General features: G+C 47.5%; 1 protein-coding gene across 2 annotated transcripts in view; it reads right to left on the reverse strand.

The window, feature by feature from the left end:
* EIF4G3 (eukaryotic translation initiation factor 4 gamma 3) overlaps window positions 1-15302 on the reverse strand; it is a 336540-nt gene extending 321238 nt beyond the window's left edge. Inside the window, exons 1-2 of one of the 2 annotated variants that reach the window (XM_040988037.1) lie at window positions 15194-15302; window positions 14653-14833 (exon numbers count right to left, since the gene is read on the reverse strand). The gene's annotated coding sequence lies outside the window, so the exon portion shown is untranslated. The remainder of the gene's footprint in view (window positions 1-14652; window positions 14834-15193) is intronic. The other variant, XM_040988036.1, reaches the window with a different exon arrangement.
* Between the last annotated feature and the right edge of the window lie 1806 nt (window positions 15303-17108).

Raw genomic sequence — 17108 nt, forward strand, 5'->3', positions numbered from 1 at the left:
ACAGCCGGAGCCGAGCCAATTCAAAGCCAGGAGCCAGAAGCCTCTTTCCGAGTCTCCCACATGGGTGCAGAGTCCCAAGCCTTTGGGGCCATCCTTCATGGCTTTTCCAGGCCACAAGGAGGGAGATGGATGGGAAGCAGGGCTGCTGGGACATGAACCAGTGCCCATATGGGATCCGGGCGTGTACAAGGTGAGGATTTTAAGCACTAGGCTACTGCACCGGGTCCAGAATACACACTCTTTTCATTGGTGCATGGAACTTTCTCCAGGATAGGCCACATAATAGGCCACAAAACACGCCTCAGCAAATTCAAATTCAGAAGTCATAACATGTATCTTTTCAACCAAAGAATGATGCTGGAAACCAGCAAGTTAAGAAACTTCAGAAAACATGCAAATATTCAGAGGCTGAACAACATGCTTCTGAACAGTGGGCTGTAGAAGAAATCAACATAGAAATTTTTTTAAAATCCCCAAAATGAAGACACCAAAACATTTATGAAAAAAAGGAATGCAGAAAAAGAAAGATGGAGAAGACTAAATGCAATCAGAGAAGAAATGAAAAACAACAATGGACACCTGGGTCAGGCAGAACTGGGCTGTAGCACCCACCAGTGAGAGCCAGATGGGTGTAGGCTGGTCTACCAAGGCTGCCAAAAAACCTGACAACCAAAGTTAGGACTGGAACTGGTCCCAAGTCAGGCTGAGCCAAACCCACCAATGTGTGTGAGATCCAGGACTGGTCTGATAGAGGATCTTGGGGAAATCCCCTGTTAAGCAGCAGCCCAGGCTGGTAAGCCTAACAACTGAGGCTGAGGGCAGTGCAGGCCAGGCTGCACCATCCATCAGTATACATATGGGTCAGGTCTGGGGGTGGCCCAGGCTGGACTAGTCTGCAACACTCACTGGCATTAGTGAGTCAGGACAAGGTGCAGGCCAGGCTGTAACACAATACCTGCCAGTTTATGTTAGGGCTGGGAGTGGGGACTGGTCAAGCTGTGGCAGGCTGCAGCACTGGGGGCAGACTGGGCAGAGCCAAGCTACAGTACCCGCCAGTGAATGCTGAGGTGATACAGCTCATGCCAGACTGGGTCACGGCACCCAATAGCACATGCAATACCCCAGGATGGGAACAAACCTGGTGGGGGGTGCTGTGAGGGCTCCCCTTCTGGGCCACTGCTCCCACTGGTGAGTGTGAGAGCTGGGACTGGGGGCAGATCAGGCTGCAACAGATCTTGGGCAGGGTTACAATGCAGCATGTGAGCTGGGTCTGGGGGAGGGCCAGGCTAGACCAGGTCACTGCCATCTGCTGACAAAGGGTAAGTGTCAACTGGCTGGGCTTTGTCACAGCATTTGTTAGCAAGTGCCAGGACAGCAGGCAAGTTGTGTCAGAATGGACCACATTACTCCCTGTAAAAAGTGCAAGATACAGGAGAGGACTGGGTCTGGTAGGGGAAAAGTGAGCACTCCTCTGCTGGGCTGTAGCTCCTGCTTTTGTAGATGAGAGCCAGAGCTGGAAATGAGCAAGGCTGGAAAAGGCAGCAGCATCCATCAGCATACATGTGGACTGGATCACGGGGTGGGGTCGGCTGAATTAAGCTGCAATATCCGCAGGTGTATACAAGAGCCCAACTGGGATGTGGCAGTCTGGAATAGTATACCGCACACACTGGAATGCACACGAACCAGGGCTGGGGTGGGCTTGGTGGAGTTAATGGCAATCATCCCAACCAACCTAAGGTTCCCACTGTTGTGCACAGGATCCAGGTCTGTGGCACCCTGGGCTGGGGTGGGCCAGACCACAACCCCCATCAATTTGCATGGGACATAGAGCTGGGAATGAGACTGACCAGGCAACTACAATCATCACTGCATGCACAGGCTGATGTGGGTTATGGACTGAACAGGACCCTGTACCACTTGGCACGTGCAAGAGTCAGACCTGGGGTCACCCAGGTGAGTTTTCTTGGGGGAATCCCCAGCTGAACCAATGGACTCAAAACTCCAGCCACAGGGAGAATCATACAATTTGTGGTCCAACCTTTGAATGCATGCATCAGGAATGGGCCTCCTTGATTGCTGATGTCTATGCAGTTGACAGCATACCCAGTTACAAAGAGGGGACATGATGGTCAGCTCATTTGGGGCCAGCACAGGACGTCAAATGCCATGTAAAGATATGGAGGGCAGAACGGCTGGACAACTCCCCGGCCAAGATTTGGCAGCAAGGAACTGGGTGAGAATGGATGCTCTATGGTGGGTTCTTTGTCAGTCAATGATCTTGGAAGGATTTTCTTAACCCTGAAGCCACAAAACCAACAGCACAACAGAACTATTAAAATCACTTAAGCAATACCCACAGAACATTCTGTCACACTGTCTAAGGTGACAGCAAGTGGACATCCCCATCCCTGGGTACTGATGTAGCTTGGGAGCAACACCCTCTGGCAGCCCCCACCAATAGAGGAGAAAAAGGAAGAAAAAAATTGTACACATTTGTCCCACCTACCTTCCCCCAAATAACTCGACCCTTCCCACCCTAGTCAGCAGTCTCATCCTCCTGCATTCTTGTCAACTATGTAAATAGCATCAAAAATAAAAATTTTTAAAAATAGATACCACAAATACACAAATATCATCATGAGTTACTACAAACTGTATGCCAAAAAATTTGAAAATCTAGAAGAAATGCATTAATTTCTAGACACACAGAATTGACCAAAACTGAATCATGAGGACATTGAAGAAGCCCTAAACAGACCAATAACTGTTACAGAAACTGAATCTTTAATACTAAAGACTCTTCCAACAAAGAAAAGTCCAGGAGTAAATGGTTTCATTGCTGAATTCTACCAAATCTTTCAGGAACTAACTACAATGTTTCACAAATGATTCAAAGCAATAAAACAGGAGGTAATCCTCCCAAATTTCTTTTTTGAGGCCAACATCACCTTAACTCCTAAACCAGAAAAAGATACAACAGAGAACTATAAACCAACACCCGTGATGAATGTAGATGCAAAAATCCTCAATAAAAGCCCAGCCAATCAAATATAACAATATATCAGAAAGGTCATCTACCCAGACAGAATGGGACTTATCCCTGGTATGCAAATCAATAAGTGGTCACACCACATCAACAAATTGAATAAAAAAAAAAATCACATGATTATCTCAATAGATGCAGAGAAAGCTTCCGATAAGATTTAGCATCCCTATGTGTTAAAAATTTTAAGCAAATTAGTCATAGAAAGATCATTCCTCAACAGATTCAGGGCAATATATGAAAAACCCAATGCCGGCATCATATTGAATGGGGAAAGGCTGCAAGCATTTTCACTAAGATCTAGAACCAGCTAAGGATGCCCATTCTCATTCACCACCGCAATTCAACATAGTACTAGAAATACTAGCAAGAGCTACTAGGCAAGAAACAGAAATCAAAGGAACTAAATTGTAAAGGAGGAAGTCAAATTATCCCTGGTTGCAGATAACATGATTGTCCATGAGTCTCCACTAAGAGACTACTGGAATTTATTAGAAAGTTTGGCAAGGTTGCAGGATACAAAATGAACAGACATAAATCAATGGCCTTGGTATACTAAGAGAGAAGAGACAAGATAAGAAGGGAAAAAAGAAGTTGGAGACAAAATACCAGTCTTGTAGTATTCAAAACAGCCTATAATGGGGCTGCTGCAATAGTTTAATCTGGCTAATCCTCCATTTGCAAGCACTGGGATCCCTATGGGCACCAGCTGGTGTCCCTGCTGCTCCTGGGAAAGCAGCAAAAGATGGCCCAAAGCCTTAGCACCCTGCAACCACATGGGAAACCCAGAGGAGGCTCCTGCCTCCTGGTTTCAGATTGATTCAGCTCCAACCATTGTGGCCATTTGGGCAGTGTACCAGCAGATGGAAGATGTTTGTCTCTTCTCTCTGTAAATCTGCATTTTCAATAAAAATGCAGATTTTTAAGAGTCTGGTACTGGTACAAAAACACATCTGAAGATCAACAGACCAAAACAGACATCCCAGAAGTGAACCCAAACATCTATAACCAACTAACTTTGAATAAATGATCTGAAATCAACCCTGGGAGAAAGGACAGCCTCTTTAACAAATGGTACTGGGAAAACAGGACATGTACCTATAAAGAAACAAGACCCCTGCCTTTCACCTTCTACCAAAATCAATTCTAAATAGTTAAAGGATCTAAACATATGCCCTGATATTCCCAATTAGTGAAGGGAAACACTGGGAACAGTATGCAGACACTGGAGTGTGCCATCCTCCATGTTCCACCCAGCTCCCCACATACACTCTGGCAAAGCAGCAGAGCATGGCCCAAAGCCTTGGGACACTGAACCCAAGTGGGAGTCCTAGAAGCAACTCCTGGCTCCTGGCTCCAAATCAACTCAGCTCTGGCTGTTATGGCCAGTTGGAGAGTGAGCCAACAGACAGAAGATCTTTCTGTATCTTTTTGTAAATCTGATTTGCCTTTCCAATAAAAATAAGTCTTCAAACACACACATACAAAATGAACAACAAAAAAGACATAGGTGTAGGCAAATAATTCTTAGAGAAGATCCCAAAAAGCATAGGCAATTACAGCAAAAATCAATTAGGACTACATCAAGCTAAGAAGCTTCTGTACTGCAAGGAATAGCCAGCCAAAACAGACAACCAAAAGAATGTAAGAAAAATATTTGTAAATTACACAACAAATAAAGGACTAATATCCAGGATTGACAAGAAACTCCAGGGCCCGGCACAGTGGCTTAGCAGCTAAAGTCCTCGCCTTGAACGCCCCAGGATCCCATATGGGCACCGGTTCTAATCCAGGCAGCTCCACTTCCCATCCAGCTCCCTGCTTGTGGCCTGGGAAAGCAGTCGAGGACGGCCCAAGGCTTTGGGACTCTGCACCCGTGTGGGACACCTGAAGGAGGTTCCTGGCTCCCAGCTTTGGATCAGCGCAGCACCGGCCGTTGCGCTCACTTGGGGAGTGAATCATCGGACAGAAGGTCTTCCTCTTGTCTCTCCTCCTCTCTGTATATCTGACTTTGTAATAAAAACAAATAAATCTTAAAAAAAAAAAAAGAAAGAAAGAAACTTAACAGCAAAACAAGCAATCGAATTAAGAAACAGGCAAAGGACAAAAATAGATATTTTTCCAAAGATAAAATTTGAAAGGCTAAAAGACACAAGAAAAAATGCTCAGGTTCCCCAACTATTATGGAAATGCAAATAAAGACCACAACATGTTTCTACCTAACCCTTGTGAGAACAGCCTGCATATAAAATCAACAAATAACTGCTGGTGAGCATGTGAGAAAAAGATATCCTAATCCACTGAAATGAGAATATAAACTAATGCAACCATTATGAAAATCACTCTGAAGAATTCTCAGACAACTGAGAATTGACCTGCTGTATGACCCAGCCATCACAATCCAGGGAATATACCCAAACAAAATAAAATCTGCAACCTGCAGAGCAACCTGCCACTCTATGTTTATAGCAGCACAATTCCCAATAGTGAAGACATGGAAACAACCCAGATGCCTGTCCATTCTTTATCCAGCAATGGATAAAGAAAGTACGGTACATATACTCTATGGAATACTACTCAGCCATTAAAAAAATGAAACCTTACTGTTTACAACAAAATGGTCCCAGCTGTAAGCCATTACGCCTAGTGATGAAAGCCAATCCCAAAAGGACAAATATCATTCACTCTCTGATACAAGACATGGGCCTGATGCAATGGTTTAGTGGCTAAATCCTCACCTTACATGCACCAGGACCTCATATGGGTACCAGTTTGTGTCCCAGTTTCTCCATTTCCCATCCAGCTCCCTGCTTGTGGGCTGGGAGGGCAGTGGAAGATGGTCCCAAACCCTTGGGACTCTACACCCACATGGGAAATCCAGAAGACGCTCTCAAGCTCCTGGCTACCGGCTTTGGATCAGATTAGGTACAGTCACTTTGGGAGTGAACCAGTGGCAGAAACATGTTCTGTCTCCTCCTCTGTAAATCTGTCTTTCCAGTAAAAAAAAAAAAAAAAAAAACCAGACAGCCAAAATGCAAGAATATACATATAACAGCCAGGGGCAACTGGCTCAACTGGTTAATCCTCCCTCTTCAAGCACCAGGATCCCCTATGAGCCACAGGTTCATATCACAGCTACTCCACTTCCCAAACAGCCAGTGTGTGCAAGGGAGACTAGAAAGTAGAAGTGCTACACAGTATGAGCTTCTACTCCTGAATAAAAGTAGGACTCCCAATGAAACCTATAAATGTCTCTCTACGATATGATACTAGGTTTCCTACCTTTGCCCTTACTTACCATGTCATGATACATTTAAATATCACAAAGTTAAACGTGTAACTTGTCTTAAGGGACTATACTATTGTGATAACATAGGGACAAAGGGAGGAGGCAAAAATGGGGATGGAGGGAGAGGGAAAGCAATCTATACCCAATACCTAGAAATTGTATCCTGGAAAACAATAAATTTTTAAAAATTCATAAAAATAGTAAAGGGGCCAGCATGATGGCTTAATTGGCTTATCCTCCAGCTGCCAAGTCGTAGCATTCCATATGCCTGTCAATTTGTGTCCCAGTTGCTCCGCTTCCCACCCACCTCCCAGTTTATGGCCCGGGAAAGCAGTGGAAAATGCTCCAAAGCCCTGGGACCCTGCACCCATATGGGAGACTGGGAAGAAGCTTCGGACCAGCTCAGCTCTGGATGCTGCGGTCACTTTGGGGTGAACTAGCACATACAAGATATTTTTCTTTCTGTCTCTCCTTCTCTTCATAAATTTGTGTTTCTAATAAAAATAAATGAATCTTCTTAAAAAAAAACAAAAACGGGAAAACAAAAAAAGCCAGGCACCATACATTAGGCTCAAAGAGCACAAAACAACTTCATTAGTTAATAAAGGTCATAAAAACTGACAAATTTCAAATGCACTTAAAAAGAACTTATCTCAAATTTCAGCTGAGGCTATGGTATAATGGAGAACTCCTTCTGGCTGGCAGTAAACCAAAGTCATCTGAGAACTCAGAAGTAGTTTGGATCCTGGAATATTTCATCCATGCAAATCTTAACTGCAGTTTATATACTGCTTGAAGTCATATGCCTGGCTAATAATCAGGAAATAGTTTCCTATTATATTAGTTCAAAGTATTATTCCTAAAGTAAAAATAGACCATGCCTCATCACAAAAATTTATTCTCAAATTTATTTTTCCTCATACCTCATACATCACCACCAAGAGCAACCCAGCAACTAACCATGGAAACTTCACCTTATGATTCCAAACCACCCCACCAGCGAATGCATAATCTTCACTGCTGAAGTCACAGAGGCAGGGTTCGGCTAAATCCATCATTTATAAGCCAAAGCCAGAGAATTCTTATATGAGCAAGCTGCCTGCCTAGATCCACACCTCTAGTATCAGTAAGCTACCATACAAAATCACACCAAAAAAACATTCATTTTTCCATAAATCTTCCCTTTTTTGTGAAAAATAAACATAAAAGCATAAACTGCAGAACAATACTCACTATAATTCAAAGTCACTGAAAACTAAGTCAAACTCCTACCTTATAAAAATGGGAAAACTTGGGCCCGGCAGCATAGCCTAGCAGCTAAAAGTCCTCACCTTGAACGCACCAAGATCCCATATGGGCACCGGATCTGATCCTGGCAGCTCCACTTCCCATCCAGCTCCCTGCTTGTGGCCTGGGAAGGCAGTCGAGGACGGCCCAAAGCTTTGGGACCCCGCACCCGTGTGGGATACCCAAAGGAGGTTCCTGGATCCTAGCTTCGGATCGGCACAGCATTGGCCGTTGCGCTCACTTGGGAGTGAATCATCGGACGGAAGATCTTCCTCTCTGTCTCTCCTCCTCTCTGTATAACTTTGCAATAAAAATAAATTAATAAATAAATCTTTATGAAACAAACAAAAACTCCATGCAATAGTAGCAGGGACAGAAATAAGGACCACTGTCAGGAGGAAACCTAAGTTAATTTTCTCTCTTCTAATTTGGTCCAGATTTCAGCTGCTTCTAGAAAGCCCTAATCCCTCCTTCTCCAGACCAGACTCTGGAAGTTATCGTTGTCCATGGCTCAGGGTAGCCTGTCTTTCCGTAGGTCTGTAACTTCTCTGAAGGCTAAGACTGCGTCTCAGGTTTTCCTGGACTGGCTGTGTGTGTCACACAGCAAGTGCCGAATAAATGAACAAATGAATTCATACATTTGCTGTTTCCACTGAAGCACTAATATCAATGACTGAAATACAGCAATACTCTGCACTGCTTTAGAACATGGTTTTCAAACATTTTTTACACTTAAAAAACTCTTATCAGAAACCCCAATGTGGGGAACACCAACACATCAATACTCTAGCGGTTTAAACAATCAAGGCTTAACAAAAAATACCTCATTTTGGAATCTGTAAACCTAGGACAGAAAGTAGCACAGCAGAACTGAAGCCAAGTACTGTGTAACTTTTCAAAAAAGATTACTTATTGGGTCCAGCAGCGCGGCCTAGCAGCTAAAGTCCTCGCTTTAAACACGCCGGGATTCCATATGGACGCCAGTTCTAATCCCGGCAGCTCCACTTCCCATCCAGCTCCCTGCTTGTGGCCTGGGAAAGCAGTTGAGGATAGTCCAAAGCCTTGGGACCCTGCACCTGCATGGGAGACCAGGAAGAACTCCTGGTTCCTGGCTTTGGATCAGCATAGCTCCGGCCGTTGCAGTCACTTAGGGAGTGAATTATCAGAAGATCTTCCTCTCTGTCTCTCCTCTTTAGATATATCTGACTTTGTAATCAAAAATAAATAAAGGACCCGGCGGCTTGGCCTAGTGGCCTTGTGGCCTGGGAAAGCAGTCGAGGCACTCACTTGGGGAGTGAATCATCAGACGGAGGATCTTCCTCTCTATTTCTCCTCCTCTCTGTATATCTGACTTTGTAATAAAAATAAAATAAATCTTTTTAAAAATTTTTTAAATAAAAAATAAATAAATCTTTTTTAAAATATAGTTTTTTGGAAAGTCACAGTTACAGATATCTTTTTCTGCTGGTTCACTCCCCCAGACAACCAGGCCAAAGCCAGCACTCAGTAGGTTTATTCTGATCCCCTACATGGGTGGGTGAGATCAGATACTTGTGCCATGTTCCATCCCCAGGTCATTAGCAGAGCTAGTTCAGAGTTCAGAAGTGGTTCAAGACATGAGCAAGCATCACAGGTGATAGCCTGACCACTATGCCAAACACTTGCTACCTGAATGTTCTGACCCCGGTACACCCACATCGCATCTATCCTTTTCCTTCCTATCAGGGACCTGTATCTAATAGACACTTCCTAGGACTGGCACCATGATGCCATCCTAAGCCTCTGCCTACGCCACTGGCATCCCATATGGGAACTTGTTTGAATCCCTGCTGCTCCACTTCCTATCCAGCTCCTTTCTAATGCAACTGGAGCACCAGCCAAACATGATCCAGGTGCTTGGACCCCTGCACCAACATGGAGACCCTGAAGAAGCTCCCAGCTCCTGCCTTCAGAGCTGCCCAGCTCCAGCTGGGCTGTTTGGGAAGTAAGCCCGCAAATGGAAGATCTTTCTCTCCTCTCCATACAACTCTGCCTTTCAAATAAAAACAAATAAATCTTTTAACATATACACACATATTCTGGATGGTGAGGCTCAGGAACAGGAGCTATCTAATATTTGCTGCTGGTTAAATGGTCTTCATTGGACTCCTCGTTAACTTCTAAACAAGCAGAAGCATAAACTGAATCAAATGTGGGTTTCTATGCTTTAAGGTTCAGTGACTCTGGGTAAGAAGCAATCCAGCACAGAAAAAAAAAAGTATTCACAGGTTTTGGAATCAGTCATCACAGCCCAAATTGCAGACCACAACCTGTTAGATCATCCTACAAGCATTCCCTGTCTATACTTCAGTTTCCTCATCTGTAAAACAGGAAAAACACGGGCCCAGCGTGGTGGCGCAAGTGGTTAAGGTCCTCGCCTTGCACACCCGGGATCCCATATGGGCGCCGGTTCTATCCCGGCAGCCCCGCTTCCCTTCCAGCTCCCTGCCTGTGGCCCGGGAAAGCAGTTGAGGACCACCCAAAGCTTTGGGACCCTGCACCTGCGTGGGAGACCCGGAAGAGGCTCCTGGCTTTGGATCGGCATAGCATCAGCCGTTGCGCTCACTTGGGGAGTGAATCATTGGATGGAAGATCTTCCTCTCTGTCTCTCCTCTCTGTATATCCGCCTTTCCAATAAAAAAGTAATAAAAATAAATCTTAAAAAAAGATGCCACTATCTTATTAAAAAAAAAAAGGAACAACACATAACTTTTCAGAATTCTTACTAGAATTACATAAAATCATGTATGTATGGCTCCTAGAATACTCAATAAATATGTACTATTATTAACATTATTCAGATTTAGCTTTGGTAGAGAAATAGAACAGAAGTAGGCACCAGCATTGTGGTGCAGCCAATTAAGCCTTCTCTTATAACAACAGCATCCCATATCAGAGTGCCAGTTCAAGTCCCAGCTGCTCTGCTTAGGATCCAGCTTTCTGTTAATATGCCTGGGAGGCAGTGAAAGACAGGCCAAATAGTTTGGCCCTGGCCACCTACACAGGAGACAAGACGGAATTTCTGGCTCCAGTCTTGGGCCAGACCCAGTCCTGGCTACTACAGCCATTCAAACATTCAAGTAGTAAACCAGGGGCCAGAAGTTGTGTGTGCGTGTGTGTGTGTGTTTGTATCACCTTGTCACTTAATAAATAAAACAGTAAATGTCACTGGCTTCACCCTATCAGATAAAACTAAAAAGCTTGTGTAGAAAAAAGGAAAAGTACACTACATACATACACATACATACACGTATATATATACATACACGTATATATATAATTATAAGGAAACAGCTGAGGATTCAGATCATTTTCCAGAGGACACAAGTTTCTACCAAATTTAGTTTCTGCAAAGTACCCAGTGTCTGATTTTCTTAACCAAACTGGCTGCCAGAACAGTAACTAGACTCCCCAGAGTGTCAGCAGCCCTGAGCGGAATTACACCCCGAAGCCTTTCCATATAGAGAACACTGTGTATTCAAGACAGACTGCAAAACTCTTGTTTCAGTCAGAATTGTTTGGGCACGTGAGATCAAACTCACTTGCAATATCTGAAGAATCAGCAATTTCAGCCTAATGAGCTAGGTTTTCAGTGTTCAAGAACCCCCTGAAAATTTCAGAAAATTTTTCTGCGTATGCGAGTTTTCTACGGACAAAGTTTACACAATTATCTGTTAAACAGAAAAAGCAAAGAATTACTGTTAGACAATGGTGTGGGGTCTAGTGGGTTAAGGTGGCTGGCTCAGGTTCTCACCCCAGCTTCCCATTAAAGAGCCAACCAGGTGATGGCTCAATTGGTTGGGTTCCTGCTACGGACACGGCAGACCTGCCTTGAGTTCCCACTGCCCTTGACTCACCCAGCACAAGCATCTGGAGAGTGAACTGGAGTTGAAAAAAAAAAAAAAAAGTCAGGGGAAAAAAAAAACCAGAACCACAACTAATCTCTTGGAATCTCATGTCACTGAGAATCTATCATAAGACAAATACTTTGAGGTATCAATCTCATCAACTGTAAGCTTCATGCTGGATTATATTTTAAAAAGTTTCAAGCATATTTCACCTTTGTCTTTAGCACCTTTTAGCTCAGGGGTTCCCCTCTTCTAGTCCCAGCCGCCCTGGCCCACTCCACCCCTGCAGTCAAAGGCCTCTACTTCCGACGGCGTGGCAGGTAACATCCATGCCACTCAACAGCTGCCAGCTTACCCTAAAACCCTTTACTGTTAACGTCTCCCTCATGTCTCATTCATCATATGAACTCTAAACATAAATGGACACCTTGCCACAGGAATCTCCTTACAGATCTTTACAAATCTGAAATACTAATTCATTGCAAACACAACTACACTGGTACATTCTGAGAACCAGAAGATCTACCCAAGCCATGAACAACTCCAACGGATCCCACACAATGGCCCCATGGGTCAAACACCCATTCCCGTGATTCCTCAGGGTCCAAAAGCAAAACGGCTCCATTTCAATCCATGTTTAACCAATTTCCCATTAACTGATAACATCTTAACATCGGTGTGTTCTAACGTAACAAATCTATCCTCTATGCTTCATCTACTACTTACATCATAAGCTTTTGTATTTTAGCAACTGTAACCCCTCAGTGTGTAAAGCAGAGAAAACAGCCAGAGCTGTGAAATAAATCCAGAGCAAAACTAATTTTAGCCTCAATGGCATGAGGTAAAAACAGTCACATAAAACCAATTATCCTCTATTACCACAGATAGTTGTAGAAATGACCTCCACTGGAATTTACATCTTAAATTTACTGCCCTTAACAACTATTTATTTTTTAAAAAATTAAGCCGCAGTTCTAGTCACTACTCTTATGTTGCAACCAACCCAGGGCTTTCATGGGTCCCTCCTTTGCAAAACATATTGAGGAAAAACACGCTTAAAATGTTTCAGTCATGGCTCTTGTGTGTCCAAATAAGTCACCAAATTCAAGAAAGTCACACTGTCTCATAGCCCCTCTATCATATCTTAAGAGTACATCCTGTAGGCTTCGTTTCGGACAACTGTCCAAACAGCTCAAAGATGTAGCTAATAAGTCATTTATTTAGTGGCACAGTACAGAAACTTACAGTTCCATCCAAGAACAGTAAACGCAAAAAAAAAAAAAAAGCTGAAATTAGAAAGGAGGCTACTACCTGCAACAGGCAGCATGCCCTCTGGGCGCCAGGTCACATCCTGTTTGCTCCACTTCCAACCCGGGTCCTTGCGAAAAGGAGCCAAGGATGGCTGAGCTGCCACCCACATGGCCGACCCGGATGAAGCCCCTCGCTCCTGGCTTGGTCCTGGCTGTCGCAGCCACCTGGACACTGAACTAACTGTAAGCCCCTCTCTCCCTGTAAGTCTACCTTTTGGATAAAGAAGTAAATCTTAAACCAAAAAACAGGAATTTAAACTTCTCAAGTATTTGGTGAAAATGTTTAAGAGATTTAGCACTCAACTCTTTGGACAAATTACTGAACCTTCTCCCCTCACGGCACAGAAACTAGGGGTAGTGATCAAAACTCGCCAGGTTTTTCTTCACAAACAACACTAAACATTCTTGGTGGTGGTGGACAATTATTCATTGAACAGAATCATGCAGGGAAAAAAAAAAATTAGGAAAGCACAACAACATCACACTGCAGTGGAATTTATCTTCCCTCTGTGCCACACTGCCTGGACTGAAAAAGGCGAACTAACGATATTTAAAGAACAGGGAAAATGACACTTGACAGAAACCAAACAATGACCTGAAATGACTCTGGAAGGCAGCCGCTCTTCCCTTCGCAGAGGAATCGATCCAGGCGAGAATCAAACTACACACTGGGAAACGAGCTGTGGCCCGCAGAGTGCTCGGCTGCTTGCTTGCTCCGACACCCTACGCTCTCTCAAAGTCAAAGACACGATGACACAAACACAAAACACAACACATCTAACAGCCAAGAAGTATTTATTTGTTTACACAAATACAATGGGCGTGGGGAGGAGGGGTGTGCGTGACGAAACATGTTCTCCGGTCAAGTTTTTTTTTTCTAAATCCCCACGGATTAATTTTTGACTAAATCGTCCCGTATCACCAACCATGTCTCTGGCAATCCAATCTGCCCAAAATTCCACCACGGAGCAAAGCACACGACATGAGACACACGCAACACTGGAGTTTTCGCCAAGAGCCCTGGGACCCTCGAGAGCGAAGACTACCAAGAGTCCATTTCAGCCCTTTCCAAACACACACGCCTTTCATGAAGTGACACTTTGGGGGGTGACGGGTCATGCCAGCTAACTTCCTCTTCCTCTAGAAAGGTCAGCGCCAGGGAAGCGTCCCCCCCCCAAAAAACATTTGCTCCTCAGATCGCATTCTACCACAAACCACATCACAACTCCCCCCATCGCTGAAAAAAAAAAAGAAAATGCCAGGAGCCAGAGGGAGCGCTGGCCGCACGTTTGCACCAGACGGAAAGGCCAACTTACCTCGGAAACAAGCAGATTAGTTTCAAACAGGAAATTTACCAGTGAAATTTATTACGTCTTAATCATAATCAGGATGGAAGCCCACCATGCCCCGCTGCGGGGGGAGAGGGGGAGCCGATGGGAAACCAAGAGGAGGAGGAGGTGATCCGCACAACAATCCAGGGAAGCCTTCCCCGCAGGGCAGGTCCCGAGCACCAGCCAACTCGGCCCAGTAAAGCGGGGGACAGGGATGTTGCGGGGAGGCGGCGGCGACAGGACGGCAGGGTCCCCCCGCACCCCCGATTCTAACAGGGCAGGGCTGGGAAAAAGCCTGGCTGAGGGATGCTACTTCTCAGAGCCTGGCAGAGAGGGGTCGCTCCCCGGGTCCCCCCGCAGTGCTCGCTTGCCCGGGGTGCCCCCCGAAAGCTCCGGCCAAGCCCGGGACGGGAGCTCACCGCAGCAGCCCCGCTGCCGGCCAGCGGGAGGGTCCCCGCACGCTGCGGCGACCAGAGCCTGCAAGAAAGGGTGAAAAGGATACTGTTGGGGCGCCTGGGTCTGGAGGGCCCTGATGTTCGGGTGAGGAGGAGCCGCCGCCGCCGCTGCTGCTGCCGCCGCTGCCGCCGCCGCCGCCGCCGCCGGGTGAGGAGGCGGTACCGCTGCTGCCGCCGCCGCCGCCGCCGCTCCGGTGCCGGGTCCGGTTCCTGCTGCAGCCGCTGAGCCTGATTTCAGAGCCGGTTTCTGCGGTAAACTCATGGCAAAGCGAAGCCACCAACCCCCCCAGAGCGGGACCGGGCGCGCCGGGGTGCAGGGGCCGGGGGCAGCGGGGGGGCGGGATGGGGGCAGACCCGGGGAGGCGGCGGGAGCGGGGGGCCGGGGGCAGGCTGGGAGGAGGAGGAGGAGGGGGCCGGGGCCGGTCACACACGCCCTCCGCCGCCGCCGCCGCCGCCGCCACCGCCGCCGCCGCCGCCGGCAGCAGCAGCCGCCCCGCGGGCCAGCACCACCGGCTGCCGGTCTCCGTGACAACGCGACCCCGGGGGGGGGGCCGGACCCGGCGGGGGCAGGAGGCGGAGAGACCGGACCTTTCACGATAATATCCTCATGGGCCGGCGGCGGGGGGTCTTTATCCCCCTCCCCGGGGGAAGCGGCGCCCTTCTCGGTAGCGGGGCTCAGGCGATGCCGGCGGATTTTCTTCACTCAACGAGCAGAGCATCCAACATGGCGCTGCGGCCGCCTCCAGCAGTCCGGCAGGACGGCCGCTCGGACAACTTCGGCCTTTTCCGGAAGGGCTCGGGAGGCCGAGGGTGGGAAGTCCCTTCGGCTCTTTCCGGAGCCTGTGAGCGGTCGGGAGTCTTCGGAAGCGCTCGGGCGCGTCTTCGGCCGCCTTTCGCGAGCGCTCTGGTGCCGTCTCCCTTTCTCGGCAAAGATCGGCGAAAGGGGCTTCTGGGGCTCGGGGCGGCGGGGGCGCGAGGCGGGAGGAGAGACCCGAGGCGAGGTCTGGCCTTCGCGAACCCTCTTCTGCGGCCCCGCGTCCAAGAACAATAGTAACGGCCGTGGGCGCCGGTGGGCCGCAGGGGCGGAGAGGCGAGAAATCTCGGTGGGTGTGGAAGGAGCGGCTGAAGCAGAAGGAAACCCGAGGGTAGGGACCTGCCGCGGGGGCGTGGTAGCCTAACAAACACCTCTCGCCCGCCCTTAGCGACGCCCAGGCGTCCATTATGTCGACACGGCAGCTAGCGGGGATATGGAATGTGGAGACCCCTTCCCTCAGGGGATCCTGGGGGCTCCGAGGGGGGAAAGTGACTAGCCCAAGGTCACACAGAGCCAGACTCGAACCTGAATTCCACTTTCACCAGGATCAGCCTTACTGCCTCCCAGATTGCCTGGGGACGCAATCGGGGCCCTCCTTATATCTTATCAGCTGCCTTGCCCGAGGCCTCTGTGTGCCGACCGCTGGCCAGGCTCACCCCAAGACGCAGTGGCGCTGTGCCAGGGTGGCACTTGTTGATAAGGCCCCGTTTCTCCCCAGCTGGATGCTATGGTATCCCATGACCGCACGCCCCACGTCGAACAGAGTCGGGCCCGGTCCCAAACACCAAAGCATTGGGCGGGGAGCAATCGCCAGCTTTGGGGAGCGAGCTTCCTCCGGGAGTGGTTTGCAAGAGGAGCAGCCAGTATTTTACTCATCCTCACCCTGGCCTATGGAGAAGGTAGCGCTCACTTGACAAAACGCTGAGGCTCCGAGGATGTCAACAAGATTGAGGCTCAAAGGACAGCTGACTCCCTCGGGGTCACATGGCCGGGGTATCGGCACAGGTGCGCCTTCGAGGCTCTGGGGCCTCCTGCCGCCTCACACTGCCACCCTATGATTTTGGGTTTTGCTTTTTACAATGCTTAATTCACAAAGACTTCTTTACAATCCTTAAGAGCGCCAAATGCTCCCTCTGTTTGGCACAAAAGAGAGTCTAGAAGAAGACAAAACCGCACATGCACACACGCAAACATCTCCCTTTGGCTGGGGTTCCACAGTTCCTGACATTACAAAGGAAGCGCCATTTCATTTCTGGGCAGGAAACAGCAGTACTTCATCCTTTGCCATCCTAAGCTGTGTTAACTTGTAACCGCCGATTATTATTTTTTATAGATTTTTTTTTTTTAATTTGAGAGAAGGCAAGAGAGATTATTCTTTTCCAAATGCCCACAACAGCCACAGCTGGGCCAGGCTGAAGCCAGGAGCCTGGTGGTCGCCATGAGTCTCCCGTGTGGGGAGAAGCACTTGGGCCAGCTTGCACTGCCTTCACAGGAGCCCAGCAGAGGCCAGCCCCTCGGACAGGGGGTGCAGGAAGGCTTGGCGTCCCCAGAGGCAACTGAATCTCAGACATCACACTTTCCCTGAAACACTGACTGTTTAACTTTGGAAGTTTTTCCTACAGGTGTGTTGGGGGGGAGTTCAGAGTGGTCCTTCACTTTTCTAGATTCTTCTTGGGCATCCTGTGAGCT

The sequence above is a fragment of the Ochotona curzoniae genome, unplaced genomic scaffold, assembly GCF_017591425.1.
Source record: "Ochotona curzoniae isolate NIBS_2020 unplaced genomic scaffold, NIBS_Ocur_1.0 contig_4792, whole genome shotgun sequence".
In the NCBI taxonomy this organism is placed as follows: Eukaryota; Metazoa; Chordata; class Mammalia; order Lagomorpha; family Ochotonidae; genus Ochotona; species Ochotona curzoniae.